Raw genomic sequence first — 13,710 nt, forward strand, 5'->3', positions numbered from 1 at the left:
TACAAAAACAGGACCCATATATGTGCTGTCTACAAGACACCCACTTCATACCTAGGGACACATAGAGCCTGAAAGTGAGAGGATGGAAAAAGCTATTCAATGCAAATGGAAATCAAAAGAAAGCTAGAGGGCTTCCCTGGTGGCGCAGTGGTTAGGAATCCACCTGCAAATGCAGGGGACACGGGTTTGAGCCCTGGCCTGGGAAGATCCCACATGCCGCGGAGCAACTGAGCTCGTGTGCCACAACTACTGAGCCTGTGTTCTAGAGCCCATGTGCCACAACTACTGAGCCAGTGCACCTAGAGCCCATGCTCTGCAACAAGAGAAGCCACTGCAATGAGAAGCCAGAGCACTGCAACGAAGAGCAGCCCCCACTAGCTGCAACTAGAAAAACCCCACACGCAGCAACAAAGAACCAAGGCAGCCAAAATAAATAAATTAATTAATTTAATTTAAAAAAAATGTTAGAGTAGCACTACTCATATCAAACAAAAGAGACTTTAAAATAAAGACTATTACAATAGGCAAAGAAGAACACTACATAATGATCAAGGGATAAATTCAAGAAGATATAACAATTGTAAAGATTTATGAACCCAATATATACGGCAAATGCTAACATCCATAAAGGGGGAAATCGACAGTAACACAATAATAGTAGGGGACTTTAACACCCCAGTTTCACCAATGGACAGATCATCCAACATGAACATAAATAAGGAAACACAAGCTTTAAATGACACATAAAACCAAACGGACTTAATTGATATTTATAGGCCATTCCATCCAAAAACAACAGAATACACTTTCTTCTCAAGTGCTCATTCTCCACCATAGATCTTGGGTCAGAAATGAAGCCTTGGTAAATTCAAGAAAATTGAAATCATATCAAGTAACTTTTCCAACCACAACGCTATGAGACTAGATATCAATTACAGCAGGAAAAAAAAACTGTAAAAAATACAAACACATGGCAGATAAACAATACACTACTAAATAACCAAGAGATCCCTTAAGAAATCAAAGAGGAAATCAAAAAATGCCTAGTAACAAATGACAATGAAAACACGATGACCCAAAACCTATAGCATGCAGCAAAAGCAGTTCTAAGAGGGAAGTTTATAGCAATACAATCCTACCTCAAGAAACAAGAAAAATCTGAAAATAAACAATCTAACCTTACACCTAAAGTAATTAGAGAAAGAAGAAGAACAACAACAACAACAAAAAAAAACCCCAAAGTTACCAGAAGGAAAGATATCAAAGATCAGATCAGAAATAAATGAAAAAGAAATGAAGGAAATAGCAAAGATTAATAAAACTAAAAGCTGGTTCTTTGAGAAGATACACAAAATTGATAAACCATTAGCCATACTCATCAAAAAAAAAGGAGAAGACTCAAATCAACACAATTAGAAATGAAAAAGGAGAAGTAACAACTGACACTGCAGAAATACAAAGCATCATGAGAGATTACTACAAGCAACTATATGCCAATAAAGTGGACAACCTGGAAGAAATGGACAAATTCTTAGAAAAGCAAAACCTTCTGAGACTGAACCAGGAAGAAACAGAAAATATAAACAGACCAATCACAAGCACTGAAATTGAGACTGTGATTAAAAATCTTCCAACAAACAAAAGCCCAGGACCAGATAGCTTCACAGGCGAATTCTATCAAATATTTACAGAAGACCTAACACCTATCCTTCTCAAACTCTTCCAAAATATAGCAGAGGGAGGGACACTTCCAAATTCATTCTACAAGGCCACCATCACCCTGATACCAAAACCAGACAAAAATATCACAAAAAAATGAAAACTACAGGCCAATATCACCGATGAACATAGATGTAAAAATTCTCAACAAAATACTAGTAAACATAATCCAACAGCACATTAAAAGGATCATACACCATGATCAAGTGGGATTTATCCCAGGAATTCAAGGATTCTTTGATATTTGCAAATCAATCAATGTGATACACCATATTAACAAATTGAAGAAGAAAAACCATATGATCATCTCAATAGATGCAGAAAAAACTTGCAACAAAATTCAGCACCCATTTAGATAAAATACCTCCAGAAAGTAGGCATAGAAGACATTTACCTGAACATAATAAAGGCCATATATGACAAACCCACAGCCAAAATTGTTCTCAATGGTGAAAACTGAAACCACTTCTTCTAAGATCAGGAACAAGACAACTCTCGTCTTGAGAGGTGCCACTCTAACCACTATTATTCAACATAGTTTTGGAAGTTTTACCCACAGCAATCAGAGAAGAAAAAGAAATAAAAGGAATCCAAATCGGAAAAGAAGTAAAACAGTCACTGTTTGCAGATGACATGACAGTATACACAGAGAATCCTAAAGATGCTACCAGAAAACTACTAGAGCTAATCAATGAATTTGGTAAAGTTGCAGTATACAAGTTTAATGCACAGAAACCTCTTGCATTCCTATATACTAATGATGAAAAGTCTGAAAGAGAAATTAAGGAAACACTCCCATTTACCACTGCAATGAAAAGAATAAAATACCTAGGAATAAACCTACCTAAGGAGACAAAAGACCTGTATGCAGAAAACTATAAGACACTGATGAAAGAAATTAAAGATGATACAAACAGATGGAGAGATGTACCATGTTCTTGGATTGGAAGAATCAACATTGTGAAAATGACTCTACTACCCAAAGCAATCTACAGATTCAATGCAATCCCTATCAAGCTACCAATGGCATTTTTCACAGAACTAGAACAAAAAATTTCACAATTTGTATGGAAACACAATACCCCAAATAGACAAAGCAGTATTGAGAAAGAAAACCGGAGCTGGAGGAATCATGCTCCCGGACTTCAGACTCTACTACAAAGCTACAGTCATCAAGAGAGTATGGTACTGGAACAAAACAGAAATACAGATCAGTGGAACAGGATAGAAAGCCCAGAGATAAACCCACGTACATATGGTCACCTTATCTTTGATAAAGGAGGCACGAATATACAATGGAGAAAAGACAGCCTCTTCATTAAGTGGTGCTGGGAAAACTGGACAGCTACATGTAAAAGAATGAAATTAGAACACTTCCTAATACCATACACAAAAATAAACTCAAAATGGATTAAAGACCTAAATGTAAAGCCAGACACTATAAAACTCTTAGAGAACAACATAGGAAGAACACTCTTTGACATAAATCACAGCAAGATCCTGTTTGACCCATCTCCTAGAAAAACTGAAATAAAAACAAAAACAAACAAATGGGACCTAACGAAACTTCAAAGCTTTTGCACAGCAAAGGAAACCATAAACAAGACCAAAAGACAACCCTCAGAATGGGAGAAAGTATTTGCAAATGAAGCAACTGACAAAGGATTAATCTGCAAAATTTACAAGCAGCTCATGCAGCTCAATATTAAAAAAACAAACAATCCAATCCCAAAATGCACAGAAGACCTAAATAGACTTTCTCCAAAGATATACAGATTGCCAACAGACACATGAAAGGATGCTCAACATCACTAATCATTAGAGAAACGCAAATCAAAACTACAGTGAGGTGTCACCTCACACCAGTCAGAATGGCCATCATCAAAAAATCTACAAACAATAAATGCTGGAGAGGGTGTGGAGAAAAGGGAACCCTCTTGCACTGTTGGTGGGAATGTTAATTGATACAGCCACTATGGAGAACAGTATGGAGGTTCCTTAAAAAACTAAAAATAGAACTATCATACGACCCAGCAATCCCACTGCTGGGCATACACCCTGAGAAAACCATAATTCAAAAAGAGTCATGTACCACAATGTTCACTGCAGTACTATTTACATTAGCCAGGACATGGAAGCAACCTAAGTGTCCACTGACAGATGAATGGATAAAGAAGATGTGACACATATATACAATGGAATATTACTCAGCCATAAAAAGAAACAAAATTGATTTACTTGTAGTGAGGTGGATGGACTAAGAGTTTGTCATACAGAGTGAAGTAAGTCAGAAACAGAAAAACAAATACCGTATGCTAACATATATATATATGGAATCTAAATAAAAATGATTTTGATGAACCTAGGGGCAGGACAGGAATAAAGACACAGACATAGAGAGTGGACTTGAGGACACAGGGCGGGGGACGGGTAAGCTGGGATGAAGTGAGAGAGTAGCACTGACATATATACACTACCAAATGTAAAATAGAAAGCTATTGGGAAGCAGCTGCATAGCACAGGAAGATCAACTCTGTGCTGTGTGACCACCTAGAGGGGTGGGATGGAGGGTGGGAGGGAGGCGCAAGAGGGAGGGGATATGGGGATATATGTATACATATAGCTGATTCACTTGGTTATACAGCAGAAACTAACACAACATTGTAAAGCAATTATACTCTAATAAAGATATTAAAAAAAAACAGTGAGACACCACCACTCACGTATTTGAATGGCTAAAAGTCAAATAACTAACAGTACCAAATGCTGACAAAGACGTGGAGCAACAGGAAGAGTCATTCATCGCCAGCTGGAATGCAAAATGGCACACTCACTTTGCAAGACAGTTTGGTAGTTTCTTACAATGGTAAACATAGTCTTACATACATGATCCATCAATTACACACCTTGATATTTACCCAAATGAGCTGAAAACTTATGTCCTCACAATAACCTGCACTTGAATGTTTATAAAAGCTTTACTCATGGGGCTTCCCTGGTGGCTAGTGGTTGAGAGTCCGCCTGCCGATGCAGGGGACACGGGTTCGTGCCCTGGTCCGGGAGGATCCCACATGCCACAGAGCAGCTGGGCCCGTGAGCCATGGCTGCTGGGCCTGCACATCCGGAGCCTGTGCTCCGCAGCGGGAGAGGCCAAAACAGTGAGAGGCCCGCGTACTGCAAAAAAAAAAAAAAGCTTTACTCATAACTGCCAAGAATTGGGAGCAACCACGATGTCTTTCAATAGGTGAATCGATAAAATTAACTGTGGTACATACATATATTGGAATATTATTCAGTGATAAAAAAGAAATAAACTTTCAAGCCATGAAGAGACATGTAGTGATCTTGCATATTACTAAGAAACCAGTCTAAATAGGCTACATACAATATTATTCCAATAATGTGAGATTCTGGAAAATCAAAACTATAGAGGCAGGAAAAAGATCAGTTGTCAGGAGTTTTAAAGCGAGTGGGTAAAATTAAAAAAGAAAAAAAATTTTTTAAAAACGCAAAGAGGGCTTCCCTGGTGGCACAGTGGTTGAGAGTCCGCCTGCCGATGCAGGGGACACGGGTTCGTGCCCCAGTCCGGGAAGATCCCACATGCCACGGAGCGGCTGGGCCCGTGAGCCATGGCCGCTGAGCCTGTGCGTCTGGAGCCTGTACTCCACAACGGGAGAGGCCACAACAGTGAGAGGCCCGCATACCGCAAAAAAAAAAAAAAAAAAAAAACGCAAAGAAAGAGAATAAGTGATGGAATTTTTTTTTTTTTTTTTTTTTTCCGTACGCGGGCCTCTCACTGTTGTGGCCTCTCCCGTTGCGGAGCACAGGCTCCGGATGCGCAGGCTCAGCGGCCATGGCTCACGGGCCCAGCCGCTCCGCGGCATATGGGATCCTCCCAGACCGGGGCACGAACCCGTATCCCCTGCATCGGCAGGCGGACTCTCAACCACTGCGCCACCAGGGAGGCCCTAAGTGATGGAATTTTTTAGGGTGGTAAAACTATTCTGTAGCATACTATAACAATGGATACATGACATTGCATTTGTCAAAAGCCACAGAACTTTATATAACACAAAGTATGAACCTTAATGTATGCCAATTACAAAGAAAAACATTTAGGAGGTGGAGGCAATCTCAGGATGGGATACAGATTGTGACAAAAGACACTGTACTATAAATGTATGAAACAATCTCACTGAAGGAAACGGGGGAGGAAAGATGCTGACCTAAGTAATTTTAGGAATGAGCGGGATCTGTAAGACTAAAGACACAAGTAACAAAACGGCACATAAACACTGTCCGCCAGTTGACAAAGTTGTTTCCCATGGGGATATGAGTCAACAATCTGACACTGCTATACATGTATGCTGAAATTGAACAATAAAGTAAATGGATAGTGTATGGTGGGAGCCAGAGTGGAAATTTACTGATAAGCAATAGTAGGAGGTTAGAATGATCCATGTAATAATGGATTAGAGTTGGAAATATCAATATGAACTCATGTTCAGCTTAATATTGTTCCACACACACACACACACACATGTTAGTGTAAACACATATATTTCCTTGCTCTGTCAGCCAGGAGCACCTAGAAGCAACAACACCCCAGTAGCAGTGAGCACACCTAGAGCCTAGATCTTGGTTTCTAATACCATTCTCCAATAAAAGGAACCAGGGTTCTTTGAGAAATGGCTGATTCTAGGACTGGGGCAAGAAATATGAAGGATGAGCCCAGAGTATCTTGTTGTCAGAAAGTAAGGATGTGCTTTAATTTTTTTTTTAATTAAAAAAAAAAACAAACCCTCACATTGATGGGACTGCATCAAAGGGACACAGGAGTCAACTGAAGAGCTCCCAATGACCAAAGCTGGAAGAATTTGAGCAACAAGATAAATTAAGTAGTAGTGGATTATAACCCAAAGTATAAAATAAATATCCATGAGGCTATACTGACACAAATGAATGACTGATTAAACAAATAAAAAGGAGAGAAGATACAAATCTCCTGTGCAGAAGAATTCCAAGTAATTTATGTAGATTTTCTGCCCTTAAGGCAGAGCATTACTCCCCACTCCTTAAGTATGGGCTGTGCATAGTGACTTCCTTCCAAATAGTAGACTATGGAAAGGGGGAAAAAAGATTCTTACAGTGGAGAAACCTAACAAATACTACCTTAAATCAGGTGATTCAGGTAAACTTCAACAGTGATATAAATTATACTGACAGTATGTACCCTCGATATGATGTGAGGAAAATGGCACTCTACCTCTGTAGTCTCCCTCCCCACGTTCCATAACCTTTGTTTAATCATGAGAAGAACATTGTACAAATTCCAACAGAGGGGCATTGAACAAAACAGCTGACCATTAATCCTCAAAACTGTCAAAGTGGTCATGAAAAACAAGGAAAGTCTGAGAAACTGCCAGGGCCAAGAGGAGTGAAAGGAGACATAACAACTAAATGTAATGTACTATCGGTGATGGGATCTTGGAACAGAAAAGGGTATTAGGTAAAAATTAAGAAAATCTGAATAAAGTATGGCTTTAGGTAATAAAAAAAATTATTAACATCTTACTTTGAAAAATTTTTGCCACCATTTCTAGGTTGCAGCACAGTATAATGTTTAAGATCACAGATTCTAGTACCAGACTAGCTGGGTTTAAAGATCAGATCCACCAATTATTAGCTCTGTAACCTTTTGGATAGGTATGCTCAGTTATTCAGTTCCTCTCATCCGTAAAAAGGTATCAACGCTATCTTAACGTCACAAGGTTGTTTTGAAAGCTACTACCTGACTACGGTAATATTCAATAAAAATTACCCATTAACAGTCTAATTTTTTCTAATTTGGGGGAAGTTGCTTAGTATCTCAGGAAAGTAAGTTACATAGATTTGATTGAGAGAAATTAAGTTTTCTGTTACCGTTGACCCTTGAACAACAGAAGTTTGAACTGTGCAGGTCCACTTACATGCAAATTTTTTTCAACAGTAAATACTACAGTACTACATGGTCCATAGTTGGTTGAATCTGAGATGCAGAACCGTGGACACAGGGGAACCGCATATGTAAGGAGGACCAACTATAAATTATATGCAGATATTCAAATATCTAATCCCTAGCCCCACATTGTTCAAGGGTAAACTGTACTCATTTACATGAAACATATAAAGAAAGAGAAAGAAGGCAAAAATCTAATTTCACACCCAGGATTATTAGCATTAATTTTCATGAAGTCATAAACCTTACTAGAATCTGTTGGTATTTCACTAATAATATTTTTTGAACTAGTAATTACTATAATTATTATATAAGGTTAGATATGTAAATCATCTTTTTAAAAATACTAAATAAAACTATATATTTCATTCTGTTAAAAATATATCTTTACATTATTCCTAGTTGTTCCTACTCTTCTAGGTCACAAAAGTATACAGCAGACTTCTTTATTACAAAGTAAATGTAACTAAATTAATATATCATAATACAATGCTTTTTAATTGGTGAAATTTCAGAGGCAAGTTATATCATTACACAGTAATTCTTTTTTCCTTCTTCCCATATTAGGCACTACCAAAGCCAACAATTTGACATTGTATTTGTTTTTCAGCAATGGAAACGCTAAAGCCAAAAACTATCTATTATACCAAGTTAAAATCAAACCATACAAAGAAAAAACCAAAACAATTTAACATTTAATTTCAAAAGAAGAAATTAACGATAATAAATACAGAGGGAGCTGTCTTAACCAAAATATATGTCACACTGCCTAAGAAAATAGAGGTTTTTAAACAGTGCAGCTGGCTTTTTTTCTAAAGCTAAGATGTCTGTATACATATTTAAATATTTAACTAGGTACTCAAAACCCCACCTACAGAAATGAAGAGAAAATAATAAGCCCCAGGAGGAATCCTTACCATGAGAACTGTTTAAAACACAGAACAAAGAAGGTAAAGAAATGCATTCCAGGTTAATTAACTAGAAGTACAAATGATGTTGTTGTTCTATTTGACCCAAGTAATGCCAATACCTTTTCCAGAGACATGCTGTTTAAAAGGAAAGAAAAGTCAAGACCCAATTAAGTTGTTTTTTTGGGGAGGAGAAGGAGTTCTAAATGAATTCTTATTTTATAAACGACTTGATCCAAAAACAATATACCACCAAAACACCTGGCTTAAAAATAAAATACCGTATTCACTCATCATCTAGCTTTATGTTAACACACGCTTTCATTTATCAAATATTTATTGATCTACCACAAATACATTTTAATTTAAAAGGAAAACAAACCAGCTATAGTAAACTGTAACAGCAGATGTACTAAAACTCAGCAAAGTATGCAGACAGTACTATAGGAGCACAAGAGTGGCACCCAACTCAGTTTTGAGGGCGGGACTTAGGTAGAGACCAGAAGATAGTCAGAAATTGAAATGGAGAGGTGTTAATTCATCCATAATCCTCTCCTCCAAATCTCAACATGCAGTCACAAAGAAATTTAGAATCTCCAGACTCTAAAACCTTCTTTATTTCCTCTGCTGCCACCTAGTCCAAGATACCACCATCATCTGCTCTTGCCCTGGTCCAATCTGCCACGGTGCAGGCAAGTGACGTCTTAAAAACATAAACTGAATTGTATTATCTCCCTAATTAAAAGGCTTTAATGACTTCCTCTTGGTCTTGGATAGAAGTCAGCACCCCTGACCCGGTCATCGAATAGGTATGGCCTCTGTCTACTTATAAACCTCATTTCACAGTCTTACAGTCTTACCTACCCTCACCTCTCCACTCCAGCTACACCGGCCCCTATATTCAATGCCTCTAATAAACCATGCTCCTTTATTTATTTGGGCTTTTAAATCTGCAGTTCCTTTAGCTGAAAACTAGTAGGTTTTTCAGTATAGCGAATGCCACACTCAAAGCCCCTGAAGTAAGAAAAAATTAAGTCAGGAGTCCCTCTTCTAGAACTTTTTGAACTTATCCCCAATATCATTAAACGTAATGTAAGTATGGTTCTCTCCTCTACAGTATATAATCACTAAGACGGTAAGGCCCAAATATGTTCTATTCTCCATGTCCAACATAGTGCCTGACACAATAAGTTATAAGTGATAACATGTATGGAGCTCTTACTACATGTGAAGCTCTCTGCTACATGCTTTACCACCGTATGAGGTAGGTTCTACTATACTCCTCACGTGACAATGTGAGGAAGTTAGAATAGTTATGTACCTAGCCTAAAGTTATCCAGCTCTTAAGTGGCAGAGCTGGAATGTGAACTCATAAAGAGTTACTATAGATTTCATGTTCTTAACCACTAAGCAATACCATTTATTCAATGGAGCCCAGGATGAGAAAACAATATATGCACAGGCTTAGTACTTTCATTACCGGAACTTTCAAACTGTTCATTATGGTGAAGTATAGAACACAGGGAGGATGGTACCTACCAGACTTGTGATTAGAGAAAAACCTGGAGAAATAAAACATCATAGTCTGCTCTGCTAGAGTTGAGACCGTCCTAAGGCAATGGGAAAACATTGAAAGGTTTTAAACAGAGAATACATCACCAGATAACCAGATTTTCAACACAGTAAATGAAAATAATTAAAACAATTAAGAGGCTTTTGCAATAATCCAGTACATGCAGATAAATGTGTATGTGTCAGGAAATTGAGGGAGTTTCTATTTTATGGCTTGTATTTTCCCTGCCGTATCAGTGAAACAGTGAATAGGGTGATGAGGGAATTAGAGATATGAGATCATGAATTGATATAGATGACCCAAACTCTTTTTGAATCAGTCAATGTTTATCAATGTCATGATAGATAACAAAGACTAAAGTACTGCTCTAGATTAAAGGGGACTAAAGAGACATGATCCTAAATACAATATGTGATCCTGGGCTGAAACCTGTACTAGAAGGGGAAGATGCTATAATAGGCATTATTGACAACAGGGGCAGCTGACAAAATTGGAATATGGATCATTGAATTAAATTAAAATGGTGTATCTACACCCCATTAACAAAACGAAAGACAAAAATTACATGATCATCTCCATACACACAGAAAAAGCATTTGACAAAATTCAACATCCATACATGATAAAAACTCTCACTGAAGGGGGTACAGAGGTAGCATACCTCAACATAATAAAAACCATTCATGATAAACCCACAGCTAACATCATACTCAATGGCTGAAAGCCTTCCCACTAAATTCTGGAAAAAGACAAGGGTGCCCACTCTCACCACTTCTATTAAACATAGTACTGGAAATCCTAGCCACAGCAGTCAGACAAGAAGAATAAAAGGTATCCAAGTCGAAAGGGAAGAGGTAAAACTGTCACTATTTGCAGATGACAAGATACTCTACACACAGACCCTAAAGTCTCCACACAAAAACTATTAGAACTAATAAATGAATTCAGCAAGGAGCAGGATGGAGATTAGTAAACAGAAATTCGTTGCATTTCTTTTTTTTTGCGGTATGCAGGCCTCTCACTGTTGTGGCCTCTCCCGTTGCGGAGCACAGGCTCCAGACACGCAGGCTCAGCGGCCATGGCTCACGGGCCCAGCCGCTCCGTGGCATGTGGGATCTTCCCGGACTGGGGCACAAACCCGTGTCCCCTGCATCGGCAGGCAGACTCTCAACCACTGCGCCACCAGGGAAGCCCTGTTGCATTTCTTTACGTGAACAATGAAATATCAGAAAGAAAAAGTAAAAATATAATCCCGTTTAAAATTGTGTCAAAAAAAAAAAAAACAAACCTAGGAATAAACTTAAACAAGGAGGTGAAAGACCTATATGCTGAAAACTATAAAACGTGGATAAGGAAAACTGAAAATTATTCAAAGAATGGAAAGATATCCCCTGCTCTTGGATTAGAAGAATTAATATTGTTAAAATGGCCATACTACACAAAGCAATCTTCAGATTTAATACAATCGCTATCAAAATACCCAAGACATTTTTCACAGAACAAGAACAAATAATCCTAAAATGTATATGGAACCACAAAAGACCCAGAATTGCCACAGCAATCCTGAAGAGAAATAACAAAGCTGAAAGCATAACCCTTCCAGACCTCAGACAATGCTACAAAGCTACAGTAATCAAAACAGCCCGGTATTGGCACAAAAAGACATATAGATCAATGGAACAGAATAGAGAGCCCAGAAATAAACCCACACACCTATAGTCAATTAATATATGACAAAGAAGGCAATAAAATACAATCTCTTCAGCAAGTGGTGTTGGGAAAGCTGGACAGCTGCCTATATATCAACGAAATTCGAACACTCCCTCACACCATATACAAAAATAAACTCAAATGGTTTAAAGACATAAATATAAGATATGACACCATAAAACTCCTAGAAGGGAACACAGGCAAAACATTCTTGGACATAAATCTTAGTAATATTTTCTTGTCAGTCTCCCAAGGCAAAAGAAATAGAAGCAAAAATAAACAAATGGGACCTAATCAAACTTAAAAGCTTTTGCACAACAAAGGAAACCATCAACAAAACAAAAAGACAACCTATGGACTGGGAGAAAATATTTGCAAACAATGTGATCGACAAGGGGAATATCCAAAAATACAAACAGTTTATACAACTCACTATCAAAAAAACAAACAACCCAATCAAAAAATGGGTAGAAGATCTAAAAAGACATTTCTCCAAAGAAGACATACAGATGGCCAACAGGCACATGAAAAGATGCTCAACATCACTAATTATTAAAGAAATGCAAATCAAAACCACAATGAGTAGGGACTTCCCTGGTGGTCCAGTGGCTAAGACTCCGTGCTCCCAGTGCAGGGGGCCTGGGTTCGATCCCTGGTCAGGGAACTAGATCTCACATGCTGCAACTAAGAGTTCACATGCCGCAACTAAGACCCGGCACAGCCAAATAAATACATAAATATATATAAAAAAAAACCACAATGAGGTATCACCTCACACTGGTCACAATAGCTATAATCAAAAAGTCTATAGATAATAAATGCTGGAGAGGGTATGCAGGAAAGGGAACCCTCCTACACTGTTGGTGGGAATGTAAATTGGTGCAGCCGCTATGGGAAACAGTGTGCAGGTTCCTTAAAAAACTAAAAATAGAATCTCACACAAACACACACAGGAATATTACTCAGCCATAAAAAAGAATGCCTATAGAATATTATATTAAGTGAAGTCAGTCAGACAGAGAAAGATAAATATTATACGATATCACTTATATGTGGAATCTAAAAAGTAATATGAATGAATCTATATATGAAACAGAAACAGACTCAGACATAGAAAACAAACTAATGGTTACCAAAGAGAAGAGAAGGGGGGAGGAATAAATTAAGAGTATGGGATTAACAGATACAAACTACTATACATAAAATAGATAAGCAACAAGGATTTACTGTACAGAACAGGGCACTATATTCAATATCTTGTAATAACCTACAATGGAAAATAATCTGAATATATATATATATATATATATATATAACTGAATTACTGCTGTACACCTGAAACTAACACAATATTGTAAATACTTCAATTTAAAAAAAACGTGTATCTAAGTTAAACTTCATAGAGATTTTACATAAGAGATTATCTTTTTTCTTATGAAATACATACAAAAGTATTAAGGAATAAAGTGACACAATTGTATGTAACATACTCTCAAATGTTTCAAGCAAAAAAATACATATATTATAGATACATAGTATGTTGGATTTTTGTGTGTGTGTGTGTGTGTGATATGTGGGCCTCTCACTGTTGTGGCCTCTCCCACTGCGGAGCACAGGCTCCAGACCTGCAGGCCCAGCGGCCATGGCTCACGGGCCCAGCCGCTCCGCGGCACGTGGGATCTTCCCAGACCAGGGCACGAACCCATGTCCCCTGCATCGGCAGGCGGACTCTCAACCACTGCGCCACCAGGGAAGCCCCATAATATGTGTTTTTAATATATGTATATGATAGAGTGATAAAA

General features: G+C 37.9%; 1 protein-coding gene across 1 annotated transcript in view; it reads right to left on the reverse strand.

The window, feature by feature from the left end:
• DRC8 (dynein regulatory complex subunit 8) overlaps nucleotides 1–13,710 on the reverse strand; it is a gene marked incomplete at its 5' end in the record, with an annotated part of 134,264 nt that overhangs the window by 92,886 nt on the left and 27,668 nt on the right. The gene's annotated exons all lie outside the window — the stretch shown is intronic.

This window comes from Mesoplodon mirus (genome assembly GCF_964341445.2).
Source record: "Mesoplodon mirus genome assembly, chromosome: 3".
NCBI classification, from domain to species: domain Eukaryota; kingdom Metazoa; phylum Chordata; class Mammalia; order Artiodactyla; family Ziphiidae; genus Mesoplodon; species Mesoplodon mirus.